The 10,047-nt window shown below is 46.7% G+C and overlaps 1 protein-coding gene across 7 annotated transcripts in view; it reads right to left on the reverse strand.

Moving 5' to 3' along the window:
- The window catches only part of LOC110569577 (ATP-binding cassette sub-family C member 6-like), a 56,916-nt gene extending 50,988 nt beyond the window's left edge, over nucleotides 1-5,928 (reverse strand). For 6 of the 7 annotated variants that reach the window (XR_010344333.1, XR_010344334.1, XR_010344331.1 and 3 more), the window contains exon 1: nucleotides 5,734-5,928. The gene's annotated coding sequence lies outside the window, so the exon portion shown is untranslated. Of the gene's footprint in view, nucleotides 1-1,555; nucleotides 4,302-5,733 lie in introns of those variants that run through there. The other variant, XR_010344332.1, reaches the window with a different exon arrangement.
- Nucleotides 5,929-10,047: the final 4,119 nt, after the last annotated feature.

A 10,047-nucleotide genomic window follows, 5' to 3' on the forward strand; every position in this document is an offset into this window, starting at 1 on the left:
AAAAAAAGCAAAAACAGACAGTGCAACTTACTTCAGCAGACCATATAGAGATGGACTATGGAAATTTCCTTTTAAGCACAGTTAAAAACAGTTAATTGTGAAGGATGACTTCAGATCATGCCCTGTGGTCTTTTTATTGTTAACTATCATTCTTCTTGTAATGTTGTTCTCACTACAACTATTCCTTCTTGGTCAGGTTGCCAAATTTTTCTGGCAAGTTTCTGTGAAGCAGCGTTAAACATTTTTATAAATATGAAACTTATCTGTTAAACTACCACCTGCTTCATGTTAGCTCAGTTGCAGGTGGAATGTTTAAGTAAGTTCTAGCCTTTTCAGCATTTGTGAAAGCATCTTCATACTGACACTGAATTTTCTTACTCTTACCTAAAATCTCTCAGTCTGGACCTGCAGGAGAGATGGTGTTTAAATTTAAGCCTGCATCAGAATCACCTGGATAGCTTATTATATTTGATTGATTGATTGATTAAGATGGAGTCTCACTCTGTCTCCCAGGCTGGAGTGCCATGGCCTGATCTTGACTTGACTGCATCCTCCGCCTCCCAGGTTTAAGCGATTCTTCCACCTCAGCCTTTGAGTAGCTGAGATTACAGGCGTGCGACACCACGCCCAGCTAATTTAAAAAATATTTTTAGTAAAGATGGTGTTTCACCATATTGGCCAGGCTGGTCTCAAACTCCTGACCTCAGGTGATCTGCTCACCTCAGCCTCCCAAAGTGCTGGGATTACAGGCATGAGCCACTGTGCTGGCCGATAGCTCATGACTATAAAACACAGCTTGCTGGGCCCCACCCAGGTTTTCAGTTTAGTAGGTCTGTGTGGAGCCTGAGTATCTGCATTCCTAACACATCCCCAGGTACTGCTGCTGCTGGTTCAGGTCGACACGTAGAGACACACTGGAGTCGATCCTCACTACTCGAAGTGTGGTCCATGGACCAGCAGCCATGGCATCACCTGGTGCTTGTTAACAGTGCGAAATTTTAGGCCTCAGCGCAGATCCACTTAAACAGAATCTGAATTGTAACTAGTTCTCTAGGTGGTGTGTATGGACATTAAAGTTCAAGAGACACTGGAAGAAAGCAGGAGTAAATAAACTTTTTCTGGAAACACTTTCAGTATTGCAGGCCATGTGGTCTTTGTCACAAATACCTGTCTCTTCCAGGATAGTCGAAAAGCAGCCTTAGATAATACGAAAATCGATGGGTGTGACTGTTCCTGTAAAAATGTATTTAGAGAAACCAAAATTTGAATTTTACAGAATTTGCATGTGTCATGTAATATTGTTTCTTTTTTTTTTTTCCACCGTTAAAAATATGAAATCCGGCTGGGTGCTGTGGCTCATGCCTGTAATCTCAGCACTTTGAGAGGCTGAGGCAGGCGGGTTACTTCAGACTAGGAGTTTGAGACCATCCTGGCCAACATGGTGAAACCCTGTCTCTACCAAAAATACAAAAATTAGCTGGGCGTGGTGGCACAACATGGTGAAACCCTGTCTCTACGAAAAATACAAAAATTATCTGGGTGTGGTGGCACGTACCTGTAATCCCAGCTATTCAGGAAGCTGACACAGGAGAATCACTTGAACCCAGGAGGCAGAGCCTGCAGTAAGCTGAGATCATGCCAGCCTGGCGACAGAGCGAGACTCCAACTCAAAAAAAAAGAAAAGAAATCAGCATTTCTATTGTAGCCTCCTAATTTTGGGAACATATTTCTTTAGAAATCTAAAGTCTGGCCCTGTACATCATTATGGCCCCAAAATAATATGGGACTTTACACACAGATAACACATGCCCCCTCAAAATTCTCTCTTTAACCTCTACCTTATTCTGTTTGGATTAGGACATTTGGGGATGTGAACTGAGAATAAAGTTGAGTATAAGCAATCCAAAACCATGTGATGACACTGGACCCTGGAAGAGGACTCTGTTCAGAATCTTTTTCATCTGTTAACTTTTCTCCAGGCTCAAACTTTTTTTCTTTTTTTCTGAGACAGAGTTTCGCTCTTGTTGCCCAGGCTGAAGTGCAGTGGTGCGATCTCGGCTCACCACAACCTCCGCCTCCCGGGTTCAAGTGATTCTTCTGCCTCAGCTTCCTGAGTAGCTCGGATTACAGGTATGCACCACCACACCCAGCTAATTTTGTAATTTTAGTAGAGACAGGATTTCTCCATGTTGGTCAGGCTGGTCTCGAACTCCTGACCTCAGGTGATCCACCCATCTCAGCCTCGCAAAGTGCTGGGATTACAGGTGTGAGCCAGGTGGCTTCAAACTTTCTTATTTATTTATTTGAGACAGAATTTCGCTCTTGTTGTCCAGACTAGAGAGCAATGGTGTGATCTCGGCTCACTGCAACCTCCGTCTCCCAGGTTCAAGTAATTCTCCTGCCTCAGCCTCCTGAGTAGCTGGGATGACAGGTGTGCACCACCAAGCCCACCCACCTAATTTTGTATTTTTAGTAGAGATGGGGTTTCTCCATGTTGGGCAAGCTGGTCTCGAACTCCTGACCTCAGATGATCCACCCATCTCGGCCTCCTGAAGTGCTGGGATTATAGGTGTGAGCCAAGTGACTTCAAACTTTCTTATTTATTTATTTATTTGAGACGGAATTTCGCTCTTGTTGTCCAGACTAGGGTGCAATGGTGTGATCTCGGCTCACTGCAACCTCCATCTCCCAGGTTCAAGTAATTCTCCTGCCTCAGCCTCCCGAGTAGCTGGGATGACAGGTGTGCACCACCAAGCCCACCCACCTAATTTTGTATTTTTAGTAGAGATGGGGTTTCTCCATGTCAGGCAAGCTGGTCTCAAACTCCCGACCTCAAGTGATCCTCCTGCCTTGGCCTCCCAAAGTGCTGGTATTACAGGCGTGAACCACCACACCCGGCCTGGGCTCAAACTATCTTTTCCTAAGAGTCCCATCTTTGAATAGTACTGCTACATGGCAATCACTACTCAGAAGAAGCTAACTTGAGGTGTCCAATAATCAGCTTTCATTTAAAGTCTCTTTCAGCTTGACAAAATAAAAACTTTCAATGTTTTGTCAACCTACTTCCAAATGAAAATTAGTCTATATATGTATATATATGTGATTATATATGTGTGTATATATATATATGTGATTTTGATCAGCCTGTTTATAAACTATTTCCAAAATAAGTTGACCTGTAAATTCATTTATTAAATGAGTAGTTTATAAACTACTTGATTTTTGCAAGTAGTTTATACACAGGCTGATCAAACTGAACAAATTTCTTAAAATAATTTCACTGTATAGATAGCAAGTAAGTTATTTACTGTTCTCATTAGCATATCTTATTTTTACCTATCCTTTAACAAGCATCTACATTAAACTGTTTTATGTCCACAGCTACACACTGAAACAACACTTTCAGTCACAACATATTAAATTCAAATTTAAACTATAAAGAGATCCAGTTACCTTTAGTCTTACATGTACTTATGTATACTTTTAATATACTTCTTGATGTTTTATGATGCACAAATATGAAGCTCTTGCAGGATATATGAGTATCTTTAGAGTGTATGCTTATTAAATGGTTCAAAACTCTCTTTTTTTTAAAAAAAAAAAGTCAATTTTAAGAACTTAAGCATACAGTAAAGCACTCCCTCCATGCCCCAATGTTAAAAGGCCCATTTATTTTAGACTACTTGTTTCAAAAAAAATCTAAAATTGGTAATAATTCTTCTTAAATTCCATATTAACCTAGGATCAAAAGTTATTTTTAGTTCTTGTTTCTTAAATACTTGAAATATGCTGCTGCACGTTTTCCTTACGTATTTATTCAATTAGCTAACTTCAGGTGGAAGGTACTTATGAGATTAAAAGTCCTTTCCCAAAGTGAAAACAACATAAAAAAATTTTGCATAAAAGACACTCAATGTTTCTCAAAGGGTATCTGAGAGTCTAATCAGCCTATTACCTTGGTTCGGAATAACCACCAACAACAAATGTGGGCTTTTTGTCACATCTATGTATTTTCCCCTGTAAACTAATACCTACATTTTAAATGCATTTTAAAAATGTTTCACTTGGCCACGTGATAATTATTTCCCCTGTAAAAAGCTACAGGATTTTGGTTTAAGAGCAAATGAGAGGGCAGGGCCCGGTGGCTCACACCTGTAATCCCAGCACTTTGGGAGGCCGAGGTGGGCGGATCACGAGGTCCAGAGATCCCAGACCATCCTGGCCAACACGGTGAAACCCCGTCTCTACTAAAAATACAAAAACATTACCCGGGCGTGGTGGCACAGCCTGTGGTCCCAGCTACTCGGGAGGCTGAGGCGAAAGAATCGCTTGAACCCAGGAGGCGGAGGTTGCAGTGAGCCGAGATTGCACCACTGCACTCCAGCCTGGTGACAGAGCAAGACTCTGTCTCAAAAAAAAAAAAAAAAAAAAGGCAAATGAGATAGAGTATCTGGTCCATGATGAGAAGGCTAAGTGGAAAGATCCGCACCCTGCAGCTTGTAACCAGTAACAAGACAAACTCCAATGCCTTGTTCATGTAATCAACAATATGTGAGTCGAAATAAACTAGTGAGCTATACATTTCTGTCCACATACCAATTTACCAGTCAACAGGAGGGGAAGAAATTGCTCAAATGTGACTACTGTTAACAAACATGTTAATAAACATCTAAATATTAGACATAGTCTCTATTAAAATCGTAATCTATCAATTCTGAATTCATTCCTTCAACTGCTGTTTTTAATCCCCCCAAAAAAAAAACAAAGACAAAAAACAGCAGCCACCTTTAAAATGTAAATTCCTCCCTTTTTCAAAGTAACTTGCCTACAAAAATTTAATGCGTTAAAATAAAACGTAACAGACAAACCAATTACAATATAAAAAAAAAAAACTGAAATGATCAGTAACACAAACCAATCGCTCAAGTTTAGCAAAGCGTGTGTTTTTAATCTGTTGTGGGTATCCTATTATACTAATAACAACGTTTAAAAGTCATCCCAATGCCTAAACCACCACCATACACATAACATACTGGTCCTTTACTCCAATGAAGCTTAAACGCAGACCCAAACTCACACCATTTCCCCCTCCTGGCACGCTGAAATATACGAGGAGAAATCCAAGAAATCAGATATGTTAAGTGCCGGTATCTTCTTCCAGAATAGAGTCAAACTCGTGTTTGCCCGCAAATGTCACCGTCCCATTAAGCCTGCAAATTCTCACTAGCGCTGGAGTACAAAGAGGCCTGACCACGGAAACACCTGTCCTAGCACCAGGAAGACACTGGGAAACGCAAGCCCCCTGAGTCCGCGCCGGCCCCAAAGCTTCGGCGGCAGCGATGAGGGGACAAGAGGTGGCCGCTGGCCTCGCGGGTGCGGCGGACAGGGTCCCACACCCCCGGCCCGCCTCCCGAGAACGGGGAAACCTGTCAGGCCGGCCGGGACCCGCCCTCCTCAGACCCTCCGCTCCAGCCCAGCGCAGTCCCCGCCCGCCCCGGCCTCCCGGCTGCACTCTATCACCTCATCCCGCCCTGGCGGCCTCGCGGCCCCGCCACCTCCGCCGCGCGGCATGAGTTCGGGCCGCCCCTGGGGCAGGAGCGCCAAGCCGCCGCCCCCCGCCTGGCCCCGGCCCCTACCCGTCCGTTCCCCCGCGGCCCGGTCCCCGAAGGCACAGGCCCGAGCTCCCGCCGCGCGCTCCCCAACCCCAGCCTCCGCCCTCGCCCCAACGGCTACCTGGAGGCAAGAGCGGCGAAGCACTTCACCCAGGGCCCCAGGTCGCAGAAAGTCCGGTGCTCGGGGTCCCGCTCCTTCTCCCGCTCCACGTGGTAGGCGCAGATGGGTATCGGGCCCCCTGCTCCCACCGCGGCACCGACACTCTTAGGAGGACAGACGCCACCATTTACCCCTCCGCCGCCACCGCCTCCATTTCAGTCGCCGCCGCCCGTTCGGCCCGAACCAGCCGCCGCGCCCCATTGGCTCGGTCGCTTGCGTGAGGGGCGGGGCCCGGGGCGAGGGGCGGGGACGGAGACGGGGTGAGGGGCGGGCCCGAGCGGGAGGGAGTTAGGGGAACCGTTGCCAGGAACACGTAGCATGGATCCCACTGTGGATGGCTGGGTGAGCCCTCGGCCCCTCCCTCTGGGATGGCAACCAGTTGCCATCCTTTTTCCCTTTTCCGTCATTATCACTTGATATTTCTGACACAATCCAAATCACCCCTGGCCAATGCTTGGGGCACCTGAGCCACCCTCTTATGACCTGATCTTCCCACCACCACCTCCAGGCACTTTGTGTTCAACCTGTGCAAAACTTTTTTTTTTTAATGTGCAAAACTATGTTTTAAATTAAAAAACTATTTTTAAAAAATGATTTATGGGCCGGGCGCAGTGACTCGCGCCTGCAATCCCAACACTTTGGGTCATTTGCAGTCAGGAGTTTGAGACCAGGCTGGCCAATAGTCCGGTGAAACCCCGTCTCTACCGAAAATACAAAGATTAGCTGGGCATGGTGGTGGGCGCCTGTAATCCCAGCTACTCAGAAGGCTGAGGTGGGAGAATCACTTGAACCTGAGAGGTGGAGGATGCAGTGAGCCAAGATTGCACCACTGCACTACAGCCTTGGTGATGGAGTAAGACTCAAACTCAAAAAAAAAAAAAAGAAGAAGACAGGGTGCAGTGGCTCATGTCTGTAATCCCAGCACTTTGGGAGGCCGAGGCAGGCAGAACACCTGAGGTCAGGAGTTCAAGACCAACCTGATCGACATGGAGAAACCCTGTCTCTACTAAAAATACAAAATTAGCTGGGTGTGGTGGCACATGGCTGTAATCCCAGCTACTTGAAAGGCTGCGGCAGGAGAATCGCTTGAACCCAGGGGGTGGAGGTTGCAGTGAACCGAGATTGCACCATTGCACTCCAGCCGGGGCAACAAGAGTGAAACTCCATCTCAAAAGTGTTTGATAAATGTATTTATTCAATGTCTATTTATTGATGGTTTGATAGTTTTCTGGAGCTTTCCTTAATGAACCAAACAGTTTCTTCCATGATGCAATGAATGAAAGGACCTCTCAGCTTGAGGCATCTGAGTGCCCTGCTGAAGGTAGGGACCTCCCAGACCTCCCTGCTTCCATGAAGCACAGTCTGAGCTGGGAGGAGACCCTAGAGAGATGTCCTAGTGAGAGTGAATCCCTGGAGACTGTTTCCTCTTCTTATCCACCCCATGATCCCAACGCACACCCACGTCCAAAAGAATGGGTCACATGTGGCAAAGAGGAGAAACAAAATAATTAGCATCCTCTTCCTTAACAAGGAGCTATGGGGATGAAGTCTCCTAGAGTCCCCAGAATATAAATACCCTGCTGTGCCCCTGGCCCCCCACTCACCTTCCCAGTCTTGGGGGACACACATATGAGTCCTTGCCATAGACCAGGGTCACCCCAGCGATCACAGGTGAGTAGCCTCTCATGCCCTTCCTGGGGTTTACTGCTGACCTCCAAATCCTCTAGCAGTTGGTGGAGAAGGTGGCTTCCTGAGGCCCTCCCCTTGGTGATGCCATCCTGGTGAGCAAATGAGGGATGGGAAGGGATTGAGCTTGGGGTGGGGGTGGAGGGGTGGAGGAGAGGAATCTGTCTCTTCTTGGATGCCGAAAGAGAGAGAAGAGACTGAGACCAATTCTAGACTCTCTGAGTGGACAAAGCACGCAGAGGGCAGACCCTCTGTGGCAGGACATGTGGAGGAAAAGTACTGAGGGTCTCCAGTTGCAAGACATTTGCACAGATAGGAGAGGTCTTGAAAAACAGGTTTCTCCAATGCAGCAGCTCCCCAGCTGTGGTCCCTGGGTTAGAAGCATCAGCATCCTCTGGGAACTGTCTAGAAGTGACCTTGGGTCATTCATATCCTTTCTTATACAGACCTATCTATATGCTGGTTCTTATACCAGACACTTCAGAGAAAGGGCTTAGCTTTTTGTGTGCTATGGGTTTGGAGGGAACTTTTTGTTTTGTTTTTTGCTTTCATTTTTAAGACAGGGTCTTGCTCTGTTGCCCAGCCTAAAGTGCAGTGGCATGATCATAGTTCATTGGAGCCTCAACCTCCCAAGCTCAAGTGATCCTCCCACCTCAGCCTCTCGAGTACCTGGGATGACAGGTACTCTGTGCCTGGCTAATTTTATTTTTGTAGGGACAGGGGTCTCTCTACATTGCCCAAGATAGTCTCCCATACCTGGGCTCAAGCAATCCTCCTGCCTTGGCCTCCCAAGCAGCTAAGACTAACAGATGTATGCTACCATGCCCAGCTAATTTTTTATTTTGTAGAGATAGGGGTCTCACTATGTTGCACAGGCTGGTCTGGAACTCACAGACTCAAGGGATCCTCCCATCTCAGCCTTCCGAGTAGCTGAGACTATGGGTGCATGCCACCATGCCCAGAAAATTGTTTTATTTTTTTGTAGATCTGGGGTGGGGGGCGGGAGGGGTGGTCTCATTTTGTTGGCCAGGCTGGTCTTGAACTCCTGGTCTCAAGCAATTCCCCCACTTCAGCCTCCCAAAGTGCTGGGATTACAGGTGTGAGCCACCACGCCGGCCAGCTTTTTGTGTCTTAACAAGCCCTCCAGGAGACCCTGAAGCACGTTCAAGGTTGAGAACCACTGCTCTATGCAACCCAAGTCAACAAGTGAGGACTGTTACAAATACATTGGCAGGAAGGGAATTACAGTATTCTTTGCAACCTAGAGAAAACCAAGCATTGCATTGCAAAAACCTCAGATCCAACGCTAAAAAGCCTTGAAAAGTAACATAGGGCTTTGCCAACGGTCTCTCGGGTTACCAAGGAGATTATGCTGCTAACCTTCCTTAAAAACCTTTTTCATCATTTCATCGACCTCCAAGTGCCCTGCTTCTCATGGCAGCTATTTTTATTTTTCCGTCACTCTCCCAACACCTTGGGGTCGTTCATATCCTTTCTTGTACACACCCATCTATAGGCTATGTTCTCCATTTACATTCTGATCTCGCTTCAGCAAGCCTTAAATCTTGCTGAAGATTTAAGGGAGATAAGAATTGTAAATACTCATGGACATTCGTGGTGGGTCACACCTGTAATCCCAGCACTTTGGGAGGCTGAGGCAAGCTGATGGCTTGAGGTCAGGAGTTCAAGACCAGCCTGGCCAACATGGCAAAACCTCATCTCTATTAAAAATACAAAAATTGGCCCAGAGAGGTGGCTCACGCCTGTAATCCCAGCACTTTGGGAGGCCGAGGCGGGTGGATCACGAGGTCAGAAGATCAAGACCATCCTGGCTAACATGGTGAAACTCCGTCTCTACTAAAAATCCAAAAAATTAGCTGGGTGTGGTGGTGGGCGCCTGTAGTCTCAGCTACTCGGGAGGCTGAGACAGGAGAATCGCTTGAACCTGGGAGGGGAAGGTTGCAGTGAGCAGAGATTGCGCCACCGCACTCCAGCATGGTCGACAGAGCGAGACTCCATCTCAAAAAAAAAATTAATCAGGCGTGGTGGTGCATGCCTGTAATCCCAGCTATTTCTGTGGCTGAAGCACAAGAATCACTTGAACCCAGAAGACGGAGGTTGCAGTAAGCTGAGACTGTGCCACTGTACACTCAGTAAGGCTGAGACTCTGCCTTGGGTGGCAGAGTGAGAGTGTCTCAAAAAGAAACGTGTAAATGCTTGTAATTGAATATTTCTCCCCTGCACGTGTTGACAGCACAGAGTTTAGCTTCGAAATGCCTCACAAAGAGGTAAGAGTGGCCATTCTTAGTGAGGCAATGGAGTATGAGAGAGTGAAAATAAATCTAAATTCAAAGGCAAGATCAGGCACTTGCAAGCCGAGTGCCCCTGATAGCTCTCAGTCCCAGTCTGCTCACTGTAAATTGTAGCTAACACAATCTCCCAGTCGGAGTTATGATGAGACCTATGCATTAAGAAACTGGCTCCTGGCCAGGTGTGGTGGCTCACTCCTGTAATCCCAGCACTTTGGGAGGCTGAAGCGGACGGATCACAAGGTCAGGAGTTCGAGACCAGCCTGGCCAATATGGTGAA

This window comes from Aotus nancymaae, unplaced genomic scaffold (assembly GCF_030222135.1).
Source record: "Aotus nancymaae isolate 86718 unplaced genomic scaffold, 86718_ANA_hifiasm-v0.15.2.pri h1tg000028l, whole genome shotgun sequence".
Taxonomy (NCBI): domain Eukaryota; kingdom Metazoa; phylum Chordata; class Mammalia; order Primates; family Aotidae; genus Aotus; species Aotus nancymaae.